We start from the raw sequence: 27,874 nt of genomic DNA on the forward strand, positions 1-27,874 counted from the left end.
AGTAGCTGGGACTACTGGTGTGCACGCCAAGCTCTGATAATTTTTTTTGTAGAGACAGGGTCTCACCAAGTTGCCCAGGCTGGTCTTGAGCTCCCAGGCTCTAATTATCCTTCTGCCTAAGCCTCCCAAAGTGCTGGGATTACAGGTGTGAGCCACTGTGCCTGGTATGATTTACCAACATTTATCAATGGATTTACTCTGTTACCAATTTCTATATCATGCAGCTCTTTATAGAGGCCATTAATATTAAAGCTGATTGAATAAACATCACACGTGTATATACTTCAGTGATACAGTAATTTGATTAGGAGACTGATTCAGTGAAACTGCAAATGTTTTCTCTGAAATAGTCTGCATGTGCACAGGAGATTTTTTTCATACTCCCTAAGCTTCTGAAAATTAGCCTTGTAAATACCCCGATTGAATCTTCAGCACCAGGCCATTATGACTTCCTGCCTGCTTCTGAAGCTTTTTCTCTGCTAGCCTGGTCAGATAAAAGCTTTATTCTTCTTCTTTTTCTCTTTCTTTGGATTTTTTTTTTTTTTTTTTTTTTGGCTTCTTAGACGCTGTAAACATCTGGGACATGCATCTCACTTGGAAGCAAGAGAAACTCTGTTTCAATCAGGTTCCTGGGGTGCAGGATTTAGATCAAAGCACAGTGGTGGCTGACCAGTTGGGTCTAAAATAACAAAATATATTTCTATATTAATTAGGAGGCAGTGATGCAGTAAGAGAAAGTTTCTCCTTAAAATTGTAGGAAGTAACATTTAAAAATTTACATGAAACAGTAGAAATGCATTACACTGAAATTCTAGTTAATTTATACCTTAACCTATTAGTATGACAGATGAATACTTTTAATTTTACTCACAATTTCCCCATCTATTTTTCCAGTTACGTAACTAAATAAAAGCAAATAGAAGACAAACTTTATCATTAGCACTCTATCGATGTAAGACAATACTGCTTAAGTGTTGACCTTAAGCTAAGAGATATTTCTTTCAAATAATTAGTGTGAAAATGATCACTGATGCCATCTATAATTTAAGTCATACTAAGTGTTTTTGTCAGTTAATCAACATATATCATATGAATTCCAACTCTGAAGGTAACACCAAGAAAATACTAGATGGATAATAATTTCAGGGTTATCAGCGTTAATAAATACAAGCATACAATGGAAACAGAATTATTAACTCAAAGATCAATTCTCCTCATATAAAAGCTAACTAAATTAAAATAAAATCCCATAAATTCATTTACTGTTTCTGTAACAGCAAAAAATCGATTTGCATTCCAGCCTTGCCACAATGGTTATTTCCCAAACTCTACATCAAAATCTTACCTAAGTTTGACCTGAACTGCATCAAAGTTGTATCTTCAGAAATCTTATTTTCACTTTTTCATTTTCTCTTCTCAGCTCATAGGCAAACATATATTTGCAACAAAGACCTATTAATATTTTTTGTAACTTTGCTAAGAAGCATCCTGTCTTTCTTTACACTCCTATCCCATTATCTATTATTATTATTATTTTTTAACAGACAGGGTCTCACTCTGTCATCGAGGCTGGAGTGCGGTGGTACAATCACAGCTCACTACAGCCTTGAACTCCTGGACTCAAGTGATCCTCCCGCCTCAGCCTCCTGAGCCACCATGACTAGATGTGCATGCCACAACACTCAGCTAACTTTTAAATTATCTTTTGTAGAGACAGGGTCTTATTTTGTAGCCCTGGTTGGTATCAAACTCCTGGCTTCAGGTGATCTTTCTACCTCAGCCTCCCAAAGTGTTGGGATTACAGGCATGAGCCATTGCACCCAGACTAGGACATTATCTTGTTTACACTATTCTAAACTTCATTCACTTTATTATTACAGAAGCCTATATTTTTCACTAGTTCATTGTCTTCTTCCAACTGTCCGAAATCTAATCATTGGAATAAACTTTTAAAATGTTGTTTGATCACATCAACTCTTACACTAACAAAAAGAAGTTGTAGATAGAAGAAATAAGCTCTAATGTTTGATAGAAGACTGAGGTGACTATACTTAGCAGAAATATTTTCTATATTTCAAAGTAACTAGAAGAAAGGACTTAAAATGACACCAAAACATGGGAATGGTAAATACTCAGCTGGGCATGGTGGCTCACGCCTGTAATCCCAGCACTTTGGGAAGCCAAGGTGGGTGAATCGCTTGAGCTCAGGAGTTCAAGACCAGCCTGGGCAACATGGCAAAACCCTGTCTTTACAAAAAATTAGCCAGGCGAGATGATGCATGTCTGTAGTCCCAGCTACCTGGGAGGCTGAAGTGGGAGAATCAACTGAGCCTAGGAAGTTGAGGCTGCAGTTAGCTGTGATCATGCCATTGCACTCTAGTCTGGGTGACACAGTAAGATTCTGTCTCAAAAAAAACTGGTAAAAATACTCAGGTTGTGGATACAGCAGATACCCTGAATTGATCATCACACATTCTATTCATGTAGCAAACACTCACCTATACTCCCATATATATGTAAAATATTATATGTTAATAAAAGAAAATAAGAAATGGAAAAAGAAAACAAATCTTAAACAGAAAAGAATACACTTAAAAAGAAAAATATTTCCAAAGTTCACATCCTGATACTTCAGGTTGCTAATCTTAAATAAATTTTAGTAAGCATATGAATTACACAGAGATATTTTTAAAAATCCAGAATCAGAAATTCTCATTAAATTGGTCTGGTGAGAGTCACCAGAATCTACACTTTAGCAAATATTTTAAGCAACTCTAGCACAACTCGAACTAGGATATACTTTAAGAAACTTAATCCTAAGTCTTACTCACTGGTAAGTTTTGTGAACAATTTGGTCTAGCTAACAAAAATGGTTTTTTTATTTTTTCTGGTTCTGTTACTACGCTAACCCAATTGCCAAAATTTTACTATTTATGTTTTGTGTGTGTGTGTGTGTGATGGAGTCTCGCTCTGTCGCCCAGGCTGGAGTGCAGTAGCGCAATCTCGGCTCACTGCAAACTCTGCCTCCCAGGTTCACACCGTTCTGCTGCCTCAGCCTCCCAAGTAGCTGGGACTACAGGCATCTGCCACCACACCCAGCTAATTTTTTGTATTTTTAGTAAAGACGGAGTTTCACCATGTTAGCCAGGATGGTCTCGATCTCCTGACCTGTGATCCACCCGCCTCGGCCTCCCAAAGTGCTGGGATTACAGGCGTGAGCCACTGCGCCCGGCCCGATTTATGTTTTATAATCCACTGCAAATTTTAAATATCTACTAACTTTCATATATACTCTAAAGCCGTCCCCAATTAGTGCCAGACATAAGTCATCTTTTTTCCCTGTGCAATTGTAGTCCTAGTTTCATATGACATTTATTATATACTGCTTGCATAGTTTTCCATAACAACATTAAAAAGTGCCATAAATTTAGTAGCTCAAAACAACACCAACTTATAAATCACAGTTCTGTAGGTCAGAATTCCACAACAGTGTTGTTGGCTTCTCTGCTCAGACTGTAATCAAGGTGTCATCTGGAGCTTAGGATCCATTTTCAAGCTCGTTTATGTTATTGGTAAAATTTACTCCCTTGCATTTTTAGGGCTAAAGTTTCTACTTTGTTGCTGGCTATTAATCAGGAACACTCTCAGATCTTCAAGGATGTACCCAGGTCCTTGTTACCATAGCCCCCTTGATATCAGCTAAGAGAACTCCCATGTGGATCCATCTCACTCTTCTAATCACTCTGATTCATCGTCTTTTACCAGCTGGAGGAAACAATCTGCTTTTAAAAGGTTCGTGTGATTTAAGTCAGCCTCACTTGGGTAATCTCCCCATGTCAATGTCAGCTCTGCTACGTAATATAACCTAATCATAGGCGTAAAATTCCTTAAATTCACAATTGACAACTAATACCAAAGTGTTAGACAATTTTGAAACATTTTTAGCAATCTTGTTTTAATCTCTTCTTAAATATATGTTTCTAGAGAACAAGGACAATGCATTACACGTTTTTGTGTATCATGAATCACCTGTGTAATGCATCAAATACAATAGCATTCAATAAATAATTGTTGAATGAATGGGCCCTTCGTGTGATAACCTCTTTTCTGATCATTAAGTTTAAATGAACTAATGGAATTGGGCCTAGCAGAAGTAACTGTATAGTCAGTTATTCACTCTTGAAGAGATTGAAACAGTTCAGAACCTTACATACTGAGTTCCCCATTTTATTCATCTTGCTGAATAGTAATACCATCTATCAAACTCCCTTGCTATCAGAAGACATAGCAAATGAAACCACCTAAAAACGAAACAGAGAAAAAATTTTAAAACAAACAACTCTTTAATGTACTGTGGGACGAAATTTTCAAGTGACATAATATTTGACTAACTGAAGAGCAAAAAAGAGAGAGACAAATAATCTTTCAAGTAATAATGAGCTAAATTTTTTCAAATTTGATGAAAACTATAAACCCATATACCCAAGCAGGTCAATTAACCTCAAGTATAAGTAATATGAAGAAAATCATGCAAGACACACCATAATGGAATTTCTTGCAATGAATCAAAAAATATTAAAATGAGAAAAAAATTAAATACCTCTAGAGAACTAGATAACCCAGAAAGAAATAGAATTTGTAAGTGAAAATTCTCCCACTATGAAAACTTTAGAAGAATAACTTCCCTGGCAAATTCTACCAAATATTTAAGGGAGAAACAACACCAATTCTACACAATAGAGTACAGAATATTGAAATAAAATAAATACTCCCTACTAATGTTATGTGACCACAATTAACAAAATATCAAAACTAGACAAAGACATTGAGAAAAAATAAAACAACAGATCATACACCTCCTGAATAAACGTAAAATTTCTCAATGAAATACTAACAAGTGGAAATCAAAAGCATCTAAATATATTACTTTATGACAATGCAGGGTTTTTCCAGCAATAAAGGTTGGTTAAAAACCTGAAGATCAATCAATGGAGACTTTTGGTTCCAAAATGGCAGCATAGATCCAAGCTGGTTTCACCTCTCCCCAGCATGAGAAAACAGAAAACAAATATACAGTGCTGGGATTATCACCAGCAACATCCCAAAACTCAAATATGAGGAAATCAGTTTCCAGAGCTACAGAGGAATTAAAAGCTCTGAGGAGATGGTAAGAGAATCAGATTTACATATTCATGATGCCCCTTCCTCCAATCAGGAAGCATCATAAGTGCCTAAAGGCAAATATATCCCTGACAATGGTCAGAAACAAAGAGGAGAGGTGGGACTACTATCCCCAGCCATGGAAACTCTGCCCTGTACCTTGGCCAAAGGAGATGCCAAATTAGAGTGGCCGTTCAGCAGCAATATGCTATAAGAGGTATGTGCCACAGATCCCCTGGGCACAAATTCCTAGAAAGCCTTTCCACACGGCTGGGATATCCCATTTGTGAACTTCCCACCACTCTGATTGGTTCCTAGAGTGGAGGCAAACCTTGGCTTAAGGTGCTGTATAATACCAAAAGAAGACAGTGGCCTAGTGGGGAAAAATGTAAGAAATTCAAAAGTTAAATTACAAATAACTTCTAAGAAAACATATCCAATAAAAAAAAAGTCAAACATAGACAATTGGAATAAATAATGAATTCTTTCATGCAAAGGCATAGATGTACATCCACGAGAAATGGCAACAAACATGGAACTATGACCTCTTACAATGAACAAAACAAGAAACCAGTGAGTGACCCTAATGAGATGGCAATACATGAGGACTCTAACCAAGAATTCAAAATAGCAGTTGTAAATGAAACTCAGAGATCTCCAAGGTAACAGAAAAGCAATCTAGAAGCTTTATCAGAGAAACTTAACAAAACAATTGAAATTTAAAAAAAAATTCTTGCAACTTAGAAATACATTTGCTGAACTGAAAAATTCATTGGAGGCTCTCAATAGCAAAACTGATGAAGAGTTGAAAGAATTAGTGTGCTTGCAGACAGGCTATTTAAAATTACACAGTCAGTGGAGAAAAAAAGAATGAAAAAAATAGATTGCCTGTAAGACATACAAAATTAATGAAGATCAAAGCAGAAATACATGACAATAAAAAAATACAGAAAATCAATGAAATGAAAAGGTTTTTTGTAAAGAGAAACAAAATTGACAAGCCTTTAGATGGACTAAGAAACTGAAAGGAGAAGACTCAAATAGATTCAGACACAAAAAAGGGGACATAACTGAGACCACAGAAATACAAAGGGTCATTAGAGACTATTATGAACAACTATATACCAAAAAATTTGAATACCTACAAGACATGGATAAATTCTTGGACACATACAACCTACCAAGATTAAGCCATGAAGAAATGGAAAACCTCAGTGAAGCAATGATGAGTATCAAGATTGAAGTTGTAAAAAGTATTCCACCAAAGAAAATCCCAGACCTGATTTCTTCAGTGCTAAATTGTATTAAACATTTAAAGAAGAACTAATAATACCAACTCTACTCTTCAAAATAATTGAAGAGAGGTAATACTGTTAAACTAATTCCTTGAGGTCAGCATTACCCTTATACCAAAACCAGATAAGGGCAAGGCCAATATCATTGATAAACATAGATACAAAAATCCTCAGCAAATCTGGCCAACTGAATTCAACAACTGAATTAAAAAGATTACTCACCGTGCTCAAGTGGTTTCTTCCCAGGAATGCAAGGATATTCACCATATGCAAATTAATAAATGTAACATATCACATTAACATAATTAAGAACAAAAAACATATGATCATTTCAATAGTCACTGAGAATGTGTTTGATAAAATTCAATGTTCCTTTGTGGAAAAAACTCTCAACAAACTGGGTATATAAGAAACATACTTCGAAATAGTAAAGGCCAGGCCAGGCGCAGTGGCTCTCACCTGCAATTATAACACTTTGGGAGGCCGAAGTGGGAGAATTGCTTGAGCTTATGAGTTTGACACCAGCCTGAGCAACATACTGAAGCCTCATCTTTACAAAAACTTTGTGGTGGCAAACACCTGTTGTCCCAGCTACTCAGAAACAGGAGGATCACTTAAGCCTGGAAGGTCAAGGCTGCGGTGAGCCATGATCACACCATTGCACTCCAGCCAGGGTGGCAGACCAAGACCCTATCTCAAAATAATAATAATAATAACAATAAAGGCCATAAATAACAAATCCATAGCCAACATCATACTGAATGGGGGACAAACTGAAAGTCTTTCTTCCAAGATCCTCAACAAGACAAAGATGCCCAACTCTTCACCACTTTTATTCACCAAAATACTGGAAGTACTGCACAGAGAAACTACATAAGAAAAAGAAATAAAGGCCATCTAAATTAGAAAAGAAGACATCTGATCAACTTTGTATACAGACAACATGATCTTACATTTTGAAAAACTTAAAGTTTCCACCAAAAAAAGTTAGAACTGATAAATGGATGTAGTAATGTTGCAGGATACAAAGTCAACATACAAAAATCAGTCACACTTGCATATATCAACAGCAAAAAGTCTAAAAAAAAACTAACCCCATTTACAATAGCTAGAAAAAATATAAACTTCCTATGAATCAATGTATTCAAAGATGTAAAAGATTTATGCCAGAAAAACTAGAAAACTTCAATTTCTCTTATCAGAGAAATTGAAAGGGACAAAAAAATCAGAAATATATTCCATGCTCATGGATTAAAATAATTAATATTGTATGGAATATGACAATAATATTTAAAGAAATTTACAGATTCAATGCAATTCCTTGCAAAATACCATGACATTCTTCACAGAAGTAGAAAAACAACTTTAAAATTCATAAAGAAATGCTAAAGGCCCCAAATAGCCAGAACAATTCTGAGCAAAACAAAGCTCTAAGTATTGGACTACCTGACTTCAACATATATCACAATGCTATAGTAACCAAATCAGCATGGTACTGGCATAAAAATAGACACATAGATCAATGGAACATAATTGAGGATCCAGACATAAATCCAAGCATTTACAGCCAAGTCATTTTTGATAAAGATACCAAGAACACACAATGAGGACAGTCACTTTATAAATGGTGCTTGAAAAACTGCATAATCACCTGCAGAAAAATGAAACCAGACCCTTGTCTCTAACTATATGCAAAAATTAACTCAAAGTGGATTTAAGTTCTAAAAAAATGACTCAAAACTATAAAACTACTAGAAGAAAAGGTTGCAAAAATACTTCAGGACACTGATCTGAGCAAAATTATTTTGCATAAGACCTCAAGAGCACAGGCAATCAATGCAAAAATAGACAAATGGGATCACATTGAACTAAAAAGTTTCTGCAAAGGAAAAGAAACAATCAACAAAGTGAAGAGACAACCTATAAAATGGGAGAAAATAGTTACAAACTATCCATTTGACAAGGGATTAATAACCACCAGATATAAGGAGCTCAAATGACTCAATAGCAAAACAAACAAAAAATCTGATTTAACAAAGGGCAAAATACATGAATAGACATTTCTCAAAAGAAGACATGCAAATTGCTAACAGATAAAAATGCTCAACATCACTTATTATCAGAGAAATGCAAATCAAAACCACAATCAAATATTATCTCAATCCAGTTAGAATTTCTTTTATCAAAAAGACAAGGAATAATGGATGCTGGCTTAAATATGGAGAAAGGGAAAGCCTAGTATATGATTGGTGGGAATGTTAGTTAGTACAGCCACTAGGGAAAACAGTATGACAGTTCCTCAATAAACTAAAAATAGAACTACCATGTGATCCAGCTATTCCACTACTGGGTATGTATCCAAAAAAAGAAAAAAAGGAAATCCATATATCGAAGAGATAGCTGCACTTTCATGTTTATTGTAGCATCATTCACAATAGACAAAATGGAATCAAAGTAAGTATCCATCAGTGGATTAATGGATAAAAGAAAATGTGGTATATATACATAATGAAATATTATTCAGCCATAAAAGGAATGAAATCCTCTCATTTGCAGCTAGATGGATGGAAGTGAAGGTCATTATGTTAAGTGCAACAAATACCACATGTTCTCACTTATATCTGGAGGCTAAAAAACCATATGTCATGAAGATACAGAGTAATTGGTGGTTATACGAGTCTAGGATGGGAAGTGGGGAGGTAGATACAGAGAGGCTTAATGGCTTCAAATATACGTATAAAATAAATAAGACTGGGTGTTCATTAGATTAGTTGAATGACCACAGTTAACATTAATTGATTGTACATTTCAAAATAGCTAGAAGAGAATAATTCGAATGTCCATAACATAAGGAAATGGTGAATACTTAAGGTGATATATTTCCCAGTCACCCTAATTTTATTATTTATATGAATGCATCAAATTATCACATAGACCATGAAAATATGTACAGCTATTATGTATCAATTTTAAAAAATCAATTAATTAATTAATTAAAATATCAAAAGTATAAATGAACATCAATAAAAGAAAAGCATTCAATAAAATAATCTGTAATATCAATAGACTAAAGAAGAAAAATAATTTAATCATCTCATAGATGAAGAAAAAATGTGACCAATATTTAATCTTATTTCAAGATAAAAAGTTTGAACAAACTGTGAGTAAAGGAAATGTTTCTGACCTGGGAAAAGTACATTATGACAAAATTTATAGCTGATATGGTTTGGCTGTGTCCCCACCCAAATCTCATCTTGAATTCCCTCCCACGTGTTGCAGGAGGGATCTGGTGGGAGATAATTGAATCACAGGGGCAAGTCTTTCCCCTGCTGTTCTTGTGATAGTGAATAAGTCTCATGAGATCTGATGGTTTTAAAAAGAGACAGTCCCCTGCACCAGCTCTTTCATTCTTTGCCTGTCACCATCCACATAAGATGCAACTTGCTCCTCCTTGCCTTCCACCATGGTTGTGTGACTTCCCCAGCCACGTGAACTGTACTTCAATTAAACCTCTTTCTTTTATAAATTGCTCAATCTCAGGTATGTCTTTAGCTGCAGCATGAAAATGGACTAATACAATAGCTAATGTCCCAATGGGAATGACTGAAGTCTTCCCCTATAGTTAAGTACCAGGTAAGAGTATCCACCCCCACCACTTCTATTCAACATGGCAAAGAATCTCCTAAACGAAGCCATAACCCAAGAAAAAGCAATAAAGTCACTGAGATTCAAAGAAGTAAAAACCAAATTTATTGTCATACAACATTATCATGCTTAGAAAACTCTTAAGAATCTAAAAAAAAAAGCTATACAAAATATTCAGTGAGTTTTGCAAGGTGGGAAGACGTAAGATAAAAATATGAAAATCAACTATATGTGTGTATACTGACAATCAACAATTGGAAATAAAATGTGGAAAATATTACCATTTACAGAAGAGTCACAATTAAATAAAAATAATGTAAACAAATAAAGAAATAATATATAAAGTTAAATCTGATAGAATTTGCAAGACTTGTATACAGAAAATTAGGGAATATTTCCAAGAAAAATTAAAGAAGACTTAAAGAAAATGAGTGCGATAATGTATTCATGGATCATAATACTCAATGTTGCTTAGATGTAATTCTCCAAAAAATGATTACAATGAAATGCCATTCAAGATTCTCATAGGGTTTTTTGTTTGTTTGTTTTATTTGTTTTTTTCTCAGAATTAAGAAGCTAATTCTAAAATTCATATGGAAATGCCAAGATATCTGAATAGCCAAAACAGCCTTTCAAGAAAACCAAACCAAAAAAAACAAAGTTGGAAGACTTAAATCACTCAATTTCAAGATTTTATTAAGCTACAGTAATCAACTCAGTGTGGTTTGGTCTAAAAGTAGAGAAGTAAATAAATGGAACAGAATAGAGAGCCCCATGATAGATCCATGCATATATGGTCAAATAATCTTCGATATGGGTATGAAGGCAACCGAAGGGTGAAAGGGTTGTCTTTTCAACATATGGTAGTGGAAGAATTAAATATCCTTCTTAAAATATAAATTTTAATGCACATCTCATGCCAGACACAAAAGTTAATAAAAAATCAATAATCAATCTAAATGTAATGCCCTAAACTATAAAATTTCTAAAAGAAAATAAGAAAATCATTGTGACGTTAGGATAAGTCAAGATGTCTTGTATATGACAAGAAAAGTACAATCCACAAAGAAAAAAACAGAAACATTGAACTTCATCAAAACTAAGAACTTCTGCTCTTAAAATACACTCTTAAGAAAATAAAAAAATAAGGCATACGTCTGAAGAAAATGTTTTCAAATCACTTACCTACTAAATTACTGTTTTTCAGAATATATAAGACTCTCAAAACCTAGCAATAAGAAATGAACACCACAGCCGAGGCAGGCGGATCACGAGGTCAGGAGATCGAGATCATCATGGCTAACACGGTGAAACCCCGTCTCTACTAAAAAATACAAAAAATTAGCCAGGCACGGTGGCGGGCGCCTGTAGTCCCAGCCCAGCTACTCGGGAGGCTGAGGCAGGAGAATGGCGTGAACCCAGGAGGCAGAGCTTGCAGTGAGCCATGATCACGCCACTGCACTCCAGCCTGGGCGACAGAGCAAGACTCCGTCCCAGAAAAAAAAAAAAAAAAGAAAGAAATGAACAGTACAATAATAAAATGTACAAAAGATAAATTACCAAGTAAAATAAAAAGGTAGCAAATAAGCATGTGAAAATATGTTCAACATCATTAGTCTTCTGAGAAATGCAAATTGAAACCACAATGAGATATAACTACCTTAACTAACCATTAGATTAACTAAAATTAAAAAGACCAACAATACAACATGTTGTTGGGGATGTGAAGGAACAGGGACTCTCATACACTGATGGTAGAAATGTAATCGTACAACCAATTTGGAAAATAATTTAGAACTTTCCTAAAAAGGTAAACATGCACCCACCAAATGACTCAGACATTCCAATCCTATATATACACCCAATAAAATGACAGTATGTCTAGAAAAAAATATTCAGAGCAGATTTATTGTGGTAACCAAAAGCTGGAAAAAAACAGAATGTCTAGCAGCAGCTTAATGGATAAAATGAATACTAATCACAATTAAAAGGAAAATACTATTTATTTATGGAATAACATGAATAAATCTTAAAACAATTTTACTGAGTGAGAGGCCAGATTCCATGAAATAAAAAGAGTACATATTGTGTAATTTCATGTACATAAATTTTTACAAAATATAAGCTAATCTATAGTGATGCATAAAAACAGTAGATCAGTAGTTGTTTGGACACAGGGATAGTGGAGAAAGAAAAGGCATAAGGTAGGAAATACCAAGGGGTACAAGGAAACTGTTGGGAGTAACAGAATGTTCATTGTCTTGGTGGTGGTAGTGATGGTGATGGTTGTGGTGCTGTATACATATATCAAAGCTTATCAAATTACATACTTTAAAGATGTTTGTCTTAGTGTATGTCACATACATTTCACTCATATGTCAGTAAAACTGTTTTTAAAAATGAGGGCTAAGATTGATAACCAAGAGACACTCCTCCAGAGTACATGGAGGTTCCACCAAGCACAAGCACCCCTCAGAAGCAAGGGGATACAGGAGAGGAGAGTTCAAGAATATTCATTAAAGGCATTCTGAGCACTCAACTTTGGGAGGCCCACAGCAGGTAAGAGTGAAACTCCTTGAAAAAATTCAGGCTTTCAACTACAAAGACTGAGAGGTTAGGGGATGTGAGCCAAGACAAAGGCATTTGAGGCTTTTACAAGCTACAGGGCCACTACCTGCTCAATTTAGACGAAGTCACAACAGTGCTAAAGAGAAGTCTGAGGCATGGAACGTAGGGAACAAGATGGGAGAGCAAAGAGAACATCTCAGCAAATAAAAAACCTGGATGCTGAGTTACAATGCATGGAGAGATAACCCACAGTTCCAAAAATTGGCAGTTTTTCTGTGAAGCACAAGCAGATCTCTGAAATCACAGCAGTGCTTAGAACCTAAAGCCTGTATCAGAAAGTCCTGATCCCATTTTCAAAACATTTGAAGCCAGTGTTGAAATAAATCAAACTTAAACTTCAAAAAACCAGCAAACTACAGATCATCTTTTTTTTTTTGCTCCCAGTTTAGCAGTCTGACTTTCTAAAGGTAAAAATAATGTATCTTAGTCTCCATTGTCATCTATTTTTTTGTTGTACCAAATACAGATTTGAGATTTGTAGTACAACTTCAAATAATCTAACATTTTAATTAAAATACCTAAATTAAAAAGAGGGTGTGGCAGAAATATTTGAAGAGATAATTCCCAACTTAAAAACACTGATAATCCTCAAATCCAAGAATCTTATTTAACCTCAATCAGAGCAAATAAAAAGAAAACTACACTTTACTGGAAAGGCTGACATGGGAGAATCACTTGAGGCCAGGAGTTTGAGGTTGCAGTGGCTATGATCACAGGTGTGAAAAGCCACTGCACTCCAGCGTGGGTAACATAGCGACCCCACACGTCCCACCAAAAACAGCAACAAACAAAAGCACACCTAAGCACATTATAATGAAAACACCAAAAGCCAAAGATAAAATGTAAACATTAAAAGCACCCAGAGGACAATGGCACACTATCCACAAGGGCAAAGTATTATGCATGATGACTTTCTTAACTAAAATAATGGAGGCAAGAAGACAAGACAATACAAATAAATCTTCAAAATGCTAGAGAAAGAAAGTTTCAATCTAAAATGTTACCTCCATTGAATATATCTTTCAAAAATTAAAGCAACATAAAGACAACCTTAGAATGAAAAAAGTTGAGGGAATGCATCTTCATATAACTGTGCCAAATAAATACTAAAACAAAACGAAACAAAACAAAAAAATCTTAGTCTGAAGAAAAAAATAGCACTAGATGGGTCTCCAATTCTGTAAGAAGGAATAGAGCAAGAGAGTAAATAAAATCATGCTACCCTAAGTTTCTAAAATGTCTATTCAGTAGTATAATAATATTTAATGCTCTAACTTAAAGACAGAAGCAACTACTGAAAAAATAACACAAAGAAGTTTAGTTAAAATATCAATATAGAATATAAAGTAATATATTCATAATATTTAATTTACCAAAGAAAATAACAGAATACCTGAACAGATGAACAAAACAAATAGGATAAATATGCAATCAATACCAAGTTGGGAGACTTGAACCCAATACATTAATTATTATACTGAATGTAAATGGAACAAACTTTTCAATTAAAATCTAAGAGTAGCCAACTGTGTGTTTAAAGTGTGCTTGAAGTATTAGAAAGCATGTTTTAAAATAAGGACACTTTGAATTTAGACACTGACGCGTTAAAAAATTAAGGCAGAAAAACCTATGCAATACAATACAAAGATTAAGTAGAAGAAAACTGGCTTAGCTACATTAATGTAAGACAAAATAGACTTAAAGACATAGACATGGAAAGATGTGTCATATAATAAGACTAGAATTAATCTATCAAGAACAAATGGCAAGACTAAATGTCTATGCCCTAACAGAAATTCAAAATATACAAGAATTGACTGAATTAAAAGAAGTAGAAAACTCTTCATTTATAGTTAGAGATTATAGCACATATCTTTCAGTAATGGATAGGACAAATTGATTTTTTAAAATCTGTACAAATAAAGAAGAGGTAGCACTAAAAGACCTAATTGTCTTTGCAGATCACTACACACCACTAACTGCATAATACATACTTCTTTCAAGTGCTCATAAATATTTTCCAAAGTAAAGTATAAATTCAGCTATAAAAGGTATCAATAATTATCAAAAAATTGGAATCATACAGAGTATATTCTCTGATCACAACTGTATTAAATTAGATATCAATAACAATAAGATATGTAGACATTCCAACTATTTGGAAAATAAAGCACAGCCTTCCAAATAACTCATGGATAAAAGAATAATTCATGTGAGAAATTGGAAAATATATTAATTGAAGAATTATAAAATGCAACAAAATGTGGAGAACACAGTGAACATATTTCTTAGAGGAACATATATAGCTTGAAAATACTTATAGTTCAGATACTTGGAAACCACAAAAGAGGTAAAAATTTACCATCTAAACTCCCACCCTAAGAAACTAGAGAAAAGCAAATTAAAGCCAAAAAGTCAGTAGGAGAAAGGAAGTAATAAAGATAGAAGTGAATTATTTCATTACTCAAAGAAATAGATAAATAATGGAGAAAAATCAATGGAAGTAATAGTAGTGTTTTTGATAAACCTAATAGAATTCATAGACCTCTAGAGAGATTTATCATATTACAAAAAAGACAGAAGAAATAAATAACTGATAGCAAATAAAATATTGTAACTCACTACAAGTTTTATGGACTATGAGGAAAATAAAGTATTCTGACCTAAAGATTTATTTGAACAAATACAAAAACACTAATCAAAAATTTTTAAAATCTATACATTTGACTTCACTTTAAAAACTCTTTTTCTCAAGAAACCACATTAAAACAATATGTAAAAACTACATAGTGGGAAAAATATTCTCTTTACATATGTCTGAAAAAGCAGTTGTATACTGAATATATTAATAATTCTTGCAATTCAACAGCAAAAATACTAACAAATAAATATGGGCACAATAGCTTCAAACTGGAAATAACTCAAATGTCCATCAATAGGAGAATGTATCAAAAGATGTTGTGGCAGATGCATGCCACATGATAATACAGATAAATTTCATAGACATTTAAACAAAAAAAGCCAGACACTAGACAATATATACCATATAATTAACTTACATATATATTTGAAACAAAAAGAAATACAGACTGATAGAAATCAGAAAGGGGTTGCTCTCGGTGGTGGTGGTGAAGTCCAATGTAAGAATGTTTCGATTTTTGATTAGTGTTTTTTGTGTTTTGTGTCTGAAAAGTATGTATGACCCCAACTATGTAACGTTCTGGAAAAGGCAACAACTATGGAAAGAGTAAAAAGATTAGTGATTGCCAGCTGATTGGGGGTGAGAGAATGCACAGGTGGAGCACAGAGAGTTTTTAGGGCAGTAAACCTACTCTAAATAATATCATGGTATGTATTATAATATATATATAATATATTATTATGTTATATATATATTATGTATTTATCATACATATATATATAAAATGATACATCTATCCAAATCCATAGAATACACACCATCAACAATGAACCCTAAGGTAAACTATGGACTTTGGATAATAATGATGAGTCAGTGTAGGTTCACCGATTGTAGCAAATGTACTATTCTGGTGAGGGATGTAACAAATAGCAAAGACTGGACATGTATGGGGGCACAGAGTACAGGAGAAATCTCCATACCTTCTCTCTGTTTTATCTTACATATCTATGAAAAATATTGCAGGTTACTTCTTTCCTTTGTATGTGATTAATTCACTAAATGTGCCTGTCATGGGAAACAACCCAAAATAATTTATGTGGCCAGCAGCTCATGAAAAATGGAACTGTGATCTTATGATGAAGAGTCCACTCACTTTCTTCTTAAGAGAACAAGACCAGCATATAGCATGAGTTTCTTCTAACAATAGGAAGTCAGTAACCACCGATTAATAACAAAATAACAGAAGACTGCAGAATAGAATATGCTATTCATAATTCCTGGAGATTCCCAACTATCTACCCCCAATTGGGGCCCCTGAAATTATTCTTATTGTGATAATATGGTCATAACTGCCGGTCGTGACCCATAATAAACCAAAGAAATAAACACCAGAACACTCCTGAAAATGCATCTCCTTGCCTACCTGAATTTATGCTCTGTTGCAAGAGCTTGCATAGCTCCGATAGTGTTCAGCATAACTGATTAAATAGGACCTCCGGTGAACTCCTTAATTGGTTAAGATGGAGAGAGCAGGGGATGGATATTTCATAGCATTATATAGAAACACTATGGGCTTGAATTGATTAAATAGCAACACCCTTCTACACTACACAAAAAGTTTCATGGTGCTGCATAATGTAGATTTGTTTTCAGCTTAAACTCCAAAAAGAAACTGAATCTTCCCACTAGGGAGAAGCAAGAATATTATCAATGTTTTCACTCATAGGTGGGAATTGAACAGTGAGAACACATGGACACAGGAAGGGGAACATCACACTCGGGGGACTGTTGTGGGGTGGGGGAAGGGGGGAGGGATAGCATTAGGAGATATACCTAATGCTAAATGACGAGTTAATGGGTGCAGCACACCAACATGGCACATATATACATATGTAACAAACCCGCACGTTGTGCACATGTACCCTAAAACTTAAAGTATAATAATAATAAAATTTAAAAAAAAAGAATATTATCAATGATCCTGCTATTACCTCATCAAAGAATGTTGACTGAGCAAAATCAGGGCTGAAGCAGAAGAGACCATTCACAGAGCCCTCACTTTAGAGACACAAAGTTATGACACTATGTGCCTATCAAAGAGCACACAATGTGGGTTTAGCATCATGTTTTGCCAACTGCACGTATCCTAAAGTTAAAGGATCTTTCCAGGTAATGTATCTACATTCAGATGTGAAGATTCAGATGCCTAAAGTCAACATAATCAAGTAATAATTACCATTTGCAGTATATAAAATTTATCAAATGAGGTAATATCTGTTTGTGTAGGTAACGTATTAAATACAACATGATTTGTGTTTCTGACAATTTAGATATTGTGGGGGAAGAAATGACAAGGAAAAGAGTGCAAGTGGTTTTACATTTCAATCCTGGACTGGAAATATTTCACTTGCTCCTTCAGATCCTTTGCCCCTTCTCCACTGTTTTGTCCCCTGAACAAACGTCAGCCTCTATGAACTGCATCAACTGACTCACCTGCCACCTGGGTTCCATTGGATCAAATCATAGTGCTAGCAGAATATCATAGTGCAGGAGGGGAGCAAAGATCTGTTTATTCCCTGGCTCCCTTCCTCTCAGGTCACTGGGGTCTTCATAGAGCTTTCTCTCCAGGTTCCACTAACTCTTCCTTCCTCTTTTGACTTCAAGCCTGTAAGTGATATTGACCCTCTTTGCCATCAGATGCTGCACCATTCCTGGTTGTCATCTTCCAGTGTAAATAATACCTTTATTTGCCTTCAGTTACCTAGTTTGAGTGTGTCATCTCCTTCTCGCCTGTATCCTGACTGCTACAGACACGAAAGAGCAGCTGTTCTTTTTCTCAAAACATTTTCAAATACTTTTCCTTTAGTAGAAGCATAGGCTCAATTCAGAAAGAGCTGCCAAAGAACATTAAGAGTCAAGATATAGGCAGAAGGAGCAGAGTCATACAAATAGATTTTGTTTAAATCGGGAATTCAGAATGACATTAAGAAGATGGAGAGAGCTGTAAATATTACAGATAAGTAACTACTGGTGGGCATTTTGTCAATTTGATTAGAGCAAAATCTCCATAGCATTACTGTTGATAAAGACATGGTATTTAAAATAAATTTGAACAAACATGTATACAAAAAATATTAATTTCCTGCAAATTGTACCATAGGAGCCCTGATGTAAAAAAAAAAAAAAAAAAAAAAACCAGCAAAAAATAAGAGGAGCCCAAGGCAAACAGGAAATAAGCAAAGCTTGAATAATGTCAAAAATTCCAGACTGACTCAAGATATTTTCTTAGCTGTTTTAAGCTAAAATATTCCACCATTCCATCATGAGAAGGTCCATTAGATTATTGTATCAGAACCTGGTGCTAAATTTTTATAATGTTTTGCATATGTGTAGTAGATCACTTTTATATAATTTGTTGAGCCATTCATTTAATTCGAAACAACTGCCTTAACTTTTTTTTCTCTCTACTATGGCCCTGTCCCTTGACCTCCTCATTGGGCTTCTGACCAAGCTGTGCCAATCAGAATGCTTCATCTGGGAACCTGGAATTAAGGTAAGAGACAGAATTACAGTTACACTATGTGTACAGAACATAGTGTGCAAATTTGTAAACCATGGGTAATCATCTATCCTCTTTGTTGTGGGTCCTCCCACCAGCAGACCAGCGATCCAGAGAAAGCTGGTCTGCTGAGGAAGGAGAATTAAGCAGATGTAGATGGGCAGAACACAAGGTGAGAGTAAGAGAGAGAGTGTCTTAAATTCCTGAAAGCTGCCTGCTTCCTCCTAGTGGTCTCTGGTGAGGACCAGGTACATTCCTGCCAAATTTTGGTTCTGCAAGATGATATATTCATATAACAAACAATGCTACATAATTTAATTTTTCCTTCAGCTTAGCTTATATTGACTTCTGTCGCTTGTAATCATAGTCACAATACAATATTAACTTTCCAGAGTGTGGATCCAATCTTTTTATCTCAGAAAGTAACAGCTTAAAGAATTCCTCCAAGATGGATATTTAGATTAGGTGAACCATACCTAAGGATTGTAGTCAAGATTCTTGAACTCTCTTCATCTAATTTGCCTTTGAGAGACCTTTTTCTTTATCTTGATTCAACACATTATGCTTTTATTGTAATGCAATCCAAGCACATATCAGGCAAGATCTTGAGAACTTTGGATTATAAGTATCATTCTACCTAAATAATTAAGTTGAAGAAAAACATAAGGATACATGGTGAAATACAGGCCAGTATGGAGCACGTAGGATATCATTTCTTCCCGATTTATGATATGCATTCAGGAAGGCCCAATGGGCAGAAAGGTTAACCATTTTTATAAGATCAAAATTGGGTTTTCTAGATATAATAATAGGTAGAATTTATTGCATATTTTTGTACCTAACATTCCTCCAAATGTCCTACATTGATTAAATAATTTAACTTTCGCAATAACCCTTTCGGTAGTTACTATTTTTATCCCTATTTTACAAATAACTCAGTTGAAGACACAAGAGGTTACAAAACTTGTCCAAGGTGACACCACCATTAAAAGCTGAACAGTCATTAAAGGAAGGCGATCTCTCTCCCCAGCACTTGCTAGCTCATCCACTGTGCTAGCTGCTTCACATATATCATAAGCACAATGTATTTCACAAAACTGCCTCTGTGTGTGACTTAGGCCTAGGAAGAAATAGGGATTTCAGACAAAAGATACATACATCAAGTCCCAATAATGAAACTCTGATTTTTTGTATTACATTATTATGCATGAAATGCCCATCCCTTCCATATATTTTAAAAAGTCCTAAAACCAACATGCCAATAACAGTTACATTGAGGCAGTACTTAATGTCCTCCTTATATTTGTTCAAGTTATTTTTTAATAAAAAGAAAATGAAGAAAACCCTCATAACTCAATAGCAATCGAAGCAAAAAATTATTTTAAAAGATACTGTTACAGTGTATATATTATATATGAAACACTGACTTTCAAACTCAGCAAAATATTTTTAATCCAGCCATATCGCTTCTGAGTAATTATCCTGGCTGTAAACACCAGTAAGTCAAATATAGGAAATGGTATGGCTTGATGTTGGGTTAACCAAGTTAATAAAAATTTTAAATAACAGTAATAAGCTATTGAGAAGAAAATAAAATGCTATGCTTATGGAGAGCCTAGTAATGACTCTGAGTTAGAGAATTGCAAAGAAATAGAATCAAACAGCCCTGTGCTACAAATTGCTGGAGATGTGGCACTGGTATTAGCTGTAGGAGAAAAGTCTTACTTACAATCGTATTGCTAACCATCCATATTAGGAGGCAGTTAACCAGGACCAGAATGCCTAGGTTCAAATACAAAGTCCATATTTTGGCAGAGGCATAGCTGTGGCATATTACTTAGTCTCTCAAAACTTAAGTTTTTACCTCTGTAAAGCAATGTTACTAATAAAACACACTTCTCAGGGTTGTTCCAAGGATCAAATAAAAATACATATAAAGTGTTTACCATGATACAGAGAATATGGTAATTGCTCAACAAATATTAGCTAATGTTAACAGTAGTGAGCTTGGCTCTTTATCTCTTTTTAATTATATTAGTTTTGTTTACTTCTCTAGGAATATAACTGTTATATACGAAAAATATCAGCATCTTTGATATGAAGGAAAAATTACTGATGAAGATTAAAGGCAAAGTAACAAAACACAAAGTTGTTAAATTAATAAAATAATTTATTATTTTATATGAAATAGAATGTCCTAGGATTAACCCGTAAATTAATACAAATATGCCACATTTCTAGCAATACCTCAGATATCAGCACATCAAGCCTTCTTTCACTCAACTAGCTAAAAGACAAGTGTTTGCCTAGAATCTACTTCTTAAGATATTCTTAAAAATTCTCAAAAAAGAGAATGTTCACTCTACACCCCCACAAGTCTCTGAAACCTGAGTTAGCATGATTTTATTCTGGAACACCTGAGTGAGTATGGAAGAAGATCACGCATCCAATGAGTTATTAGCTTCCACTTTGCTGTCTCTCTGCCCTGATGTCCACTGTCAACGCCCCCTTTTGACTCTACTGTTCATTGTCACTGTATTACCCAAGGTCAATCTCTGGTATGACTGCAGTCTGGGACCCCTGGACTTCTGCTAATCATCATAACCCTTGGGCCACTGCCATTACCTATACTGCTGATGACTCCTCTAAAGCATTGAGCCTGAATACACTTCTCTTCAGTCAGTGGGGGAATGCCTTTCCTTCTGTGTCTCAAGTTGGCTTTGTCAAAGAACTGTAGAACTGTAGAGCTTCTGGTCACATTTCAAAAACTATCACTCAATGCTTATCCAAAATCCTTTCTCCATTTTTTCCTTAATAACAGAACAGGAAAATACACAACTAAACTGAACACCAAATACTCCTTTATCGCTAAGGGTGTTCCTGTGACCAAATGACCCTGTTCAGAGCCTATAGACGTACTTTGAAATTTCCAATGGGTGGAGCTTTAAGGAACGAAAGATTACAAGAAAATTGCAATCCATCCTCAGTGGGTGGAGCTTTCAGGAAAGAATTCAGCCTTCAGCTTTTTTTCTCTTCTTCATTCTTTTTGTTTGAAATTACATGAGATTCAGGAGGTGCAATGGTCTTGTTGCTACCATGAGACCAAAAGCATAAGAACAAAATTATATATTCTTAGGATGAAGTACAAAAAAGACGGAAAGATCCTGGCTTCCTAAACATATCAATGAGCCATTGCATTAGTCTTGGACTACGTAACTCTAGACTCCTTATTGTTTGAGACTAATTCATTTCTTGTTCGTCTAATTTTTCTACTGTTTAGTGCCAATAGCGTTTCTAACAGGCAGAGCTTTTAATGACAGAATGTGTTCCTCTATACTTGAAACTTCTCCTTTCCCCAAAATAGAAATGGCTTACAGCTTGCACAAGAGCATATTCAATCATGTGATTACTGGAGTGGCCAGGAAGGGCATAGTTGAGCACAGTTTCTTGCCCTGTGTTGACAGCACCTTCCACGCAATGATGCTGAGCCTGACCCAGTCTGTCATACTGTTTTCCTTACTTGAGGCAATTTGCTTTTAAATTCCAATTGCCTCTCTTACCAGTGCTCTCCTCTGAGATTTCTCTTCCATCAAAAAGAGATTTTGGCCAGGCACAGTAGCTCACATCTGTAATTCCTGCACTTTGGGAGACTGAGACAGGTGGATGGCTTGAGCTCAGAAGTTCGAGACCAGCCTGGGCAACATAGTGAGATCCCACCTCTATAAAACAAACAAAACATATTTTTACAAATGAATTGCAAATGTGAACAATGTTCAGGAAACATCCTATAAGACTTCTGGGAATGTAATAGGGTAGCTGTTCTAACAACCCCTGAATCTTCCATCTAATTTAAGCAGTTTTCAGTTTCTGAAGTAGTATTGTTAGCCTGTCTCCTTGAACACACAAAGGATTTATGGATGGTATTAAATAACTGCACAGATCAACCTATTAGAATTTCAGCCTTGATCTGACCTAGACACTTTGAGGAATCCAAAATGTCTTTTAGGACTGGTAAGATAGGAGAAAATTAGGTAAAGAAATCATTATATTGAAAACATTTTTATTAGATGATTCCATATATTTTCTCACTCACACATTTTGGTTTCATAATTTTATGATTAGGACTATGGCTATGTGTCTTACTTATATTTGATTTAATATTTTGTTAGAATAGCAATCCTTACAGATACATATTTTAATTATTTATAGGCTAAGTATCTGTTTATCTAAAACATTCACATATTTGCTTCGAACATTTAAAAAAAATCTATGATTAAATATAAACAATATAATTATTGAAAAGTATAACTTTCAATGTTCAATTCCTCCCTCTAATAAGAAAAAAAACACTTTCACAAAGTCCCATTTATTTTCCTATAATATAGATCTGATCTCTTATTTCCTAGCTTGTTGGTTCTCTAACTTGTGAAAATCACAGATAACCACCTTTAGGTTTAAATACAATATTAAATTCATGCTTCAAAATAAGGTGAATTATTTTAATGTAATTATTCTAGTGGTTTCAATATGGAATCCGTCAAAAATGAATAATAATATGCAAAATTGTCAAAATAGCTGAGTTTGGACAAAAGAAAGCCAGACATTTCTTGAATTCTTCTGTTGCTATGTTATGCTCTAAGAAACAGCACATTTAATTCATACAGCACTCCCACTGACTTCTTCATGAACACTGAAAAAATCTGTTTCAAATAGAGGTAATTAGTCAGTGATTAAGAGACAGAGGATAATTAGTGCAAAAGAGAAATGACTTTGTTTGTATAAGAGCTGCCAGTCCAAAAGAAAGGAAGCCTTAGGAAAAAACTTTTTAGAAGAAGTATCTAAAGTTTTAAGGTTAATTGATTCCAAAGTTAAAAGTTCAAAACTATCAGCACAAAAGTAGAAAGTCAGGCAGTGTAAGTACACCCTTAAATGTGTTGTTCACACTACTTGGAACACTCTTTCCCACGACCTCACTTGACTGTCTCCTCATCTGATTCAGGCTCATTTACAAATGACTTCTCTTCCAAGGGGGTTCCCTGATTATTCTAGCTAAAGTAGACCTCAACTATTTACCCTGCCTTCTCTTACTCATTTTATTCATCAGAATCTGGAATTTTATCATGATTCATTTTCTTTCTTGCCAATTATCATCTGTCTCTCCCATTAGAATATAAGTTGCATGAGGACAGAGTGCTTACCATGTTCTCCACTAAATCTCCAATACTTATAGTAGTCCCTGGCACATATTAGTTGACCAAATATTTGCTGAAAAAAATGAATACCTGAAGGAGTTTCTTTCTTTACAAAGATCTTTATAGGGGTTAAAAGTGTTGGCTGTTGTAAAAGATTTTCTTCTCAGTAACAGCTGTATGAGATTTTCAGGTATATCTTGGAATGATGCTTAGAATTCATGTGAATTATTTGCCTGATCCTTCATTAATAAACCCTGGATTCCACCTCCTCTCAGAAGACTTCCTATTAAGTAGAAGTAATCAGCTCCACAGTTGTGCTCTGAAAACGCCTTGTTCATTTGTGCATGTATCTCCTTCAATAGCAAACCACTCAGTGGTGAGGATTATAGCCGATTTGTCTTTATCATTGCCTCGATACTTAATACTGCATGTAGCATCATTGTCTGAGAAAATCACATCGCATGACTAACTCAAAACATCACTAGACACAAAATCTCTTCCCATGAAAACATTCTCTTTTCAAATACTTAATGAAGTGCTCTGTCCAATACCAATGCTGCCCAAATCTAAAGCCTCGCCCCTTAATATGACACACTTTTCTTTATGGTCCACTGGATGGCCATTGCTGCAGCCGAATGATCAATACAGTTAGACTATTTTCACAACACAATTTTTAAAATAACAGTTGTCACTTACTATATTAGCTGACCTTTTCTAGGTTCTCTAGCATCCACTCACCCAAAACCAACTAGATAATAAAAACAATATATGAATAGCATTGGTAAGCCAATAGAAATTGCTGTAACTTCTTTTTGCCTGCCCATCCTCCTACTGTAAGCAAGCAAGTTTATTTTCTATTCAGCCCCAGAAGCTCACATGTGTCTAAAGATATAGTATGACCCAAACTTCTCCATATCAGGAAAAACACTGAAGAGAGTTAAATAAAATTCTTACAATCTTAATTATGAATACAAACTATAAATGAGTTTAATGTCTGCACATTTTCGTATTATCAGAAGTCTGAAACAAAGTCACTGTAAGTAACCTTCCACCTTGTCTTTGTACATTAATATTTTAGATTGCAGATTAAAATGTACATTTGAGTGAAGCTATTTCATATTTGTAGTGTATGCCAGAGACTATAGAACAGAAAATGGAGTTGAAGTTTCCACAGTTGTTTATAGATGTATAAAAGGAATTTTTAAATTTACTTTTGAAAAGTCAAATATATATTCTTTTTAGTGAATAATGTGATTATCTTTTAATAAACCTCTCATTTCCTGGAAAAAATAAACACTTTCTAATTATGCCAAGAAATAAATAGAAGTGTATTTATATCAAAGCATAAGAGAGATTTTTTCCTAAAATTATTTCTTAGAAAAAATAGAAGTCATGTTATGTTTGCATCTATATAAATACTCTCCACATAAATATTCTCATAGAACAGGGGCATGTTTAATATGACATTTTATAGTGAAGAATACGGCACTTATCTAAAGAGATATTCATCTAAAAATCCTATATAAATGCCACATTTGGATGACTATAGCAATTATTTATTTGTTTTCACTATATGCAGTGAAAACAAAACAAAAAAAATGAAAATAGCTTTCAAATTTAAAACACACATAATAATTTTAGGATTCTGGTCTTCACAATTTCAAATGCTGTATATGGTCATACACAAGCATTTAAAATCAATTTTAAAACATTATAGGAGAATGGGTGCAATGCAGACCTGGAGATCGTTTTAGGTTCAGTTTCACATTCATTCACAAGAAAGAATGGGTCTAGTTGGCATCAGATTCACTTAAGAGGATTCAAGACAGGACATGCAGCTTCTCGGATGGGCAGTGTTGAGCATTCTGCATCAAGGAGAGTGGACCTCACAGCAATCCATACAGCAGTCCACACAGCCCCACAGAGATAGTTCCGAAGTGAGAAAAACTCACATTTGTCAAGTTCAAGAGGCAGCCTGGCTTAAAAGTCTCATTCTCCACAGGAAACAATTTATTGTAACAACCCATAGGCATAACTTATGGGGGTCCTGGGAGCACATGCCCAGTTACAAGAATCATCACCCTTAGGGAAGCCCAACAGTATAGTGCTGCAGTAAGTCACTTGTTCACTTAGAGTCTCTCTCAGTATAAATGCTATTTGCCAATCTGTGATCATTTTAATTTTAACCAATGTTGTTAATAACATGTTCTTCCATTTTAGGTTTCTAGGGAAAGAGATCTAGAAATCTAACTAAAGCTCATATTATCATGCAGAAAGGAAAAGTTTTTCTTAGCCCCTTACCCACAGATGGATTTCAGTGAAGGAAGAGTAACATGTATCACACAAACCCTCTTGCCAAAAATATTTATAAAGTCTAGGAAAGCAATATTTTTAAAAATGAAACTGTTGGAAGGCATTAGAGAATAGCCAAAAGTGGACAGAACCTTGTGAGGAAACAACCTTATGAAAAAAGAAATAAATTCAGTGAGATCTGTATAAATCCAGCTTTTATCCTGGGGCATGCTTTAGTTTGTGTACTGCATGGGAGATAAGGCACAAGCAGAAAACAGAAGTTCTGCTGGCGTAAGTTGTGAAAGATCAGAGCTCAAGACTTCCATGAGGCAGAAAATGTATGCTGATTTTAAGGAAAAGAAAAAACTGCAAGGAGAGAAATCCTAAAATCCACATATTCTTTTAATATTCTCAGCTGATGCTGAACTGAAAACACAGTGGGAAGACCCCCAAAACTCCAGCAAAACTCACCATGAAGGCTGCAAGAACTGAGCAGATTTTGGTAGTTATCTAGCATTTGGGTGTTAAAGTTTGAGATCAAATCCCACTAAGTTAAGGAGATCTAATAAACACAGTAGGCCTTTCACTGAAAACAAAGAAGAACCCAAAGCTAGAAGTAAGAATCACGTTCCTGGATTAAGCATACATGTATGGTATTGATAATGCTTAAAAATTCTACAAAATGAAGGTGATCCACCACTAATTTTACTCCTTACTAAAACAAACTCTGTGCTCTTCACAGAGAGATCATGGGTCCAAACTCTATTTAAAGTACCATGCACATTGTTTAATATGAAATCAAATATTATTTGGCACGAATAAACAGGAAATTGTATTCTAAATAAAAAATATAGTCAGTAAAAATAAAGTATTAGATAATTTAGATCTTAGAATTGCCATAAGAGATATTTAAATAATAATAGTATATAAAGAATGTACAGGAAATTGTAGATATAATGGGTAAAGACAGGTAATTTGGGGATAGAGATAGAAATTAAAGAAAAAAAAATGGAGCTCTAGGATTAAAAATTCAATACCTGAAGTATGAAAATTATCTGAGCTTCAGCAAGTCATCATCTTTTGCTGGTGGAAGGTCTTGCCTTGATGTTAATGGCTGCTGACTAATCAAGACACGACTGTTGAACACTGGGGTGGCTGTGGCAATTTCTTTTCTTTTCTTTTTTTTTTTTTTTTTTTTTTGAGACAGAGTCTCTCTCTGTCACCCAGGTTGGAGTGCAGTGGTGTGATCTTGGCGCACTGCAACCTCCGTCCCCTGGGTTCAAATTATTCTCCTTCCTCAGCCTCCCAAATAGCTGGGACTACAGGCATGCACCACCACACCCAGCTAATTTATTTTATTTTATTTTTGTTGTTGTTGTTGTTGTTGTAGAGATGGAGTCTTGCTCTGTCGCCCAGGCTGGAGTGCAGTGGTGCGATCTCGGCTCACTGCCAGCTCTGCCTC

The 27,874-nt window shown here is 34.9% G+C and overlaps 1 long non-coding RNA gene across 3 annotated transcripts in view; it reads right to left on the reverse strand.

Moving 5' to 3' along the window:
- Positions 1-27,874, reverse strand: part of LOC134756417 (uncharacterized) — a 397,200-nt gene that overhangs the window by 21,962 nt on the left and 347,364 nt on the right. The window contains exon 1 of one of the 3 annotated variants that reach the window (XR_010135204.1): positions 22,489-22,647. The exons of the other annotated variants lie outside the window; for them this stretch is intronic. This is a non-coding gene — a long non-coding RNA (uncharacterized lncRNA). Of the gene's footprint in view, positions 1-22,488; positions 22,648-27,874 lie in introns of those variants that run through there. 3 annotated transcript variants of the gene reach the window in all.

This window comes from Gorilla gorilla, chromosome 8 (assembly GCF_029281585.2).
Source record: "Gorilla gorilla gorilla isolate KB3781 chromosome 8, NHGRI_mGorGor1-v2.1_pri, whole genome shotgun sequence".
NCBI lineage: Eukaryota > Metazoa > Chordata > Mammalia > Primates > Hominidae > Gorilla > Gorilla gorilla.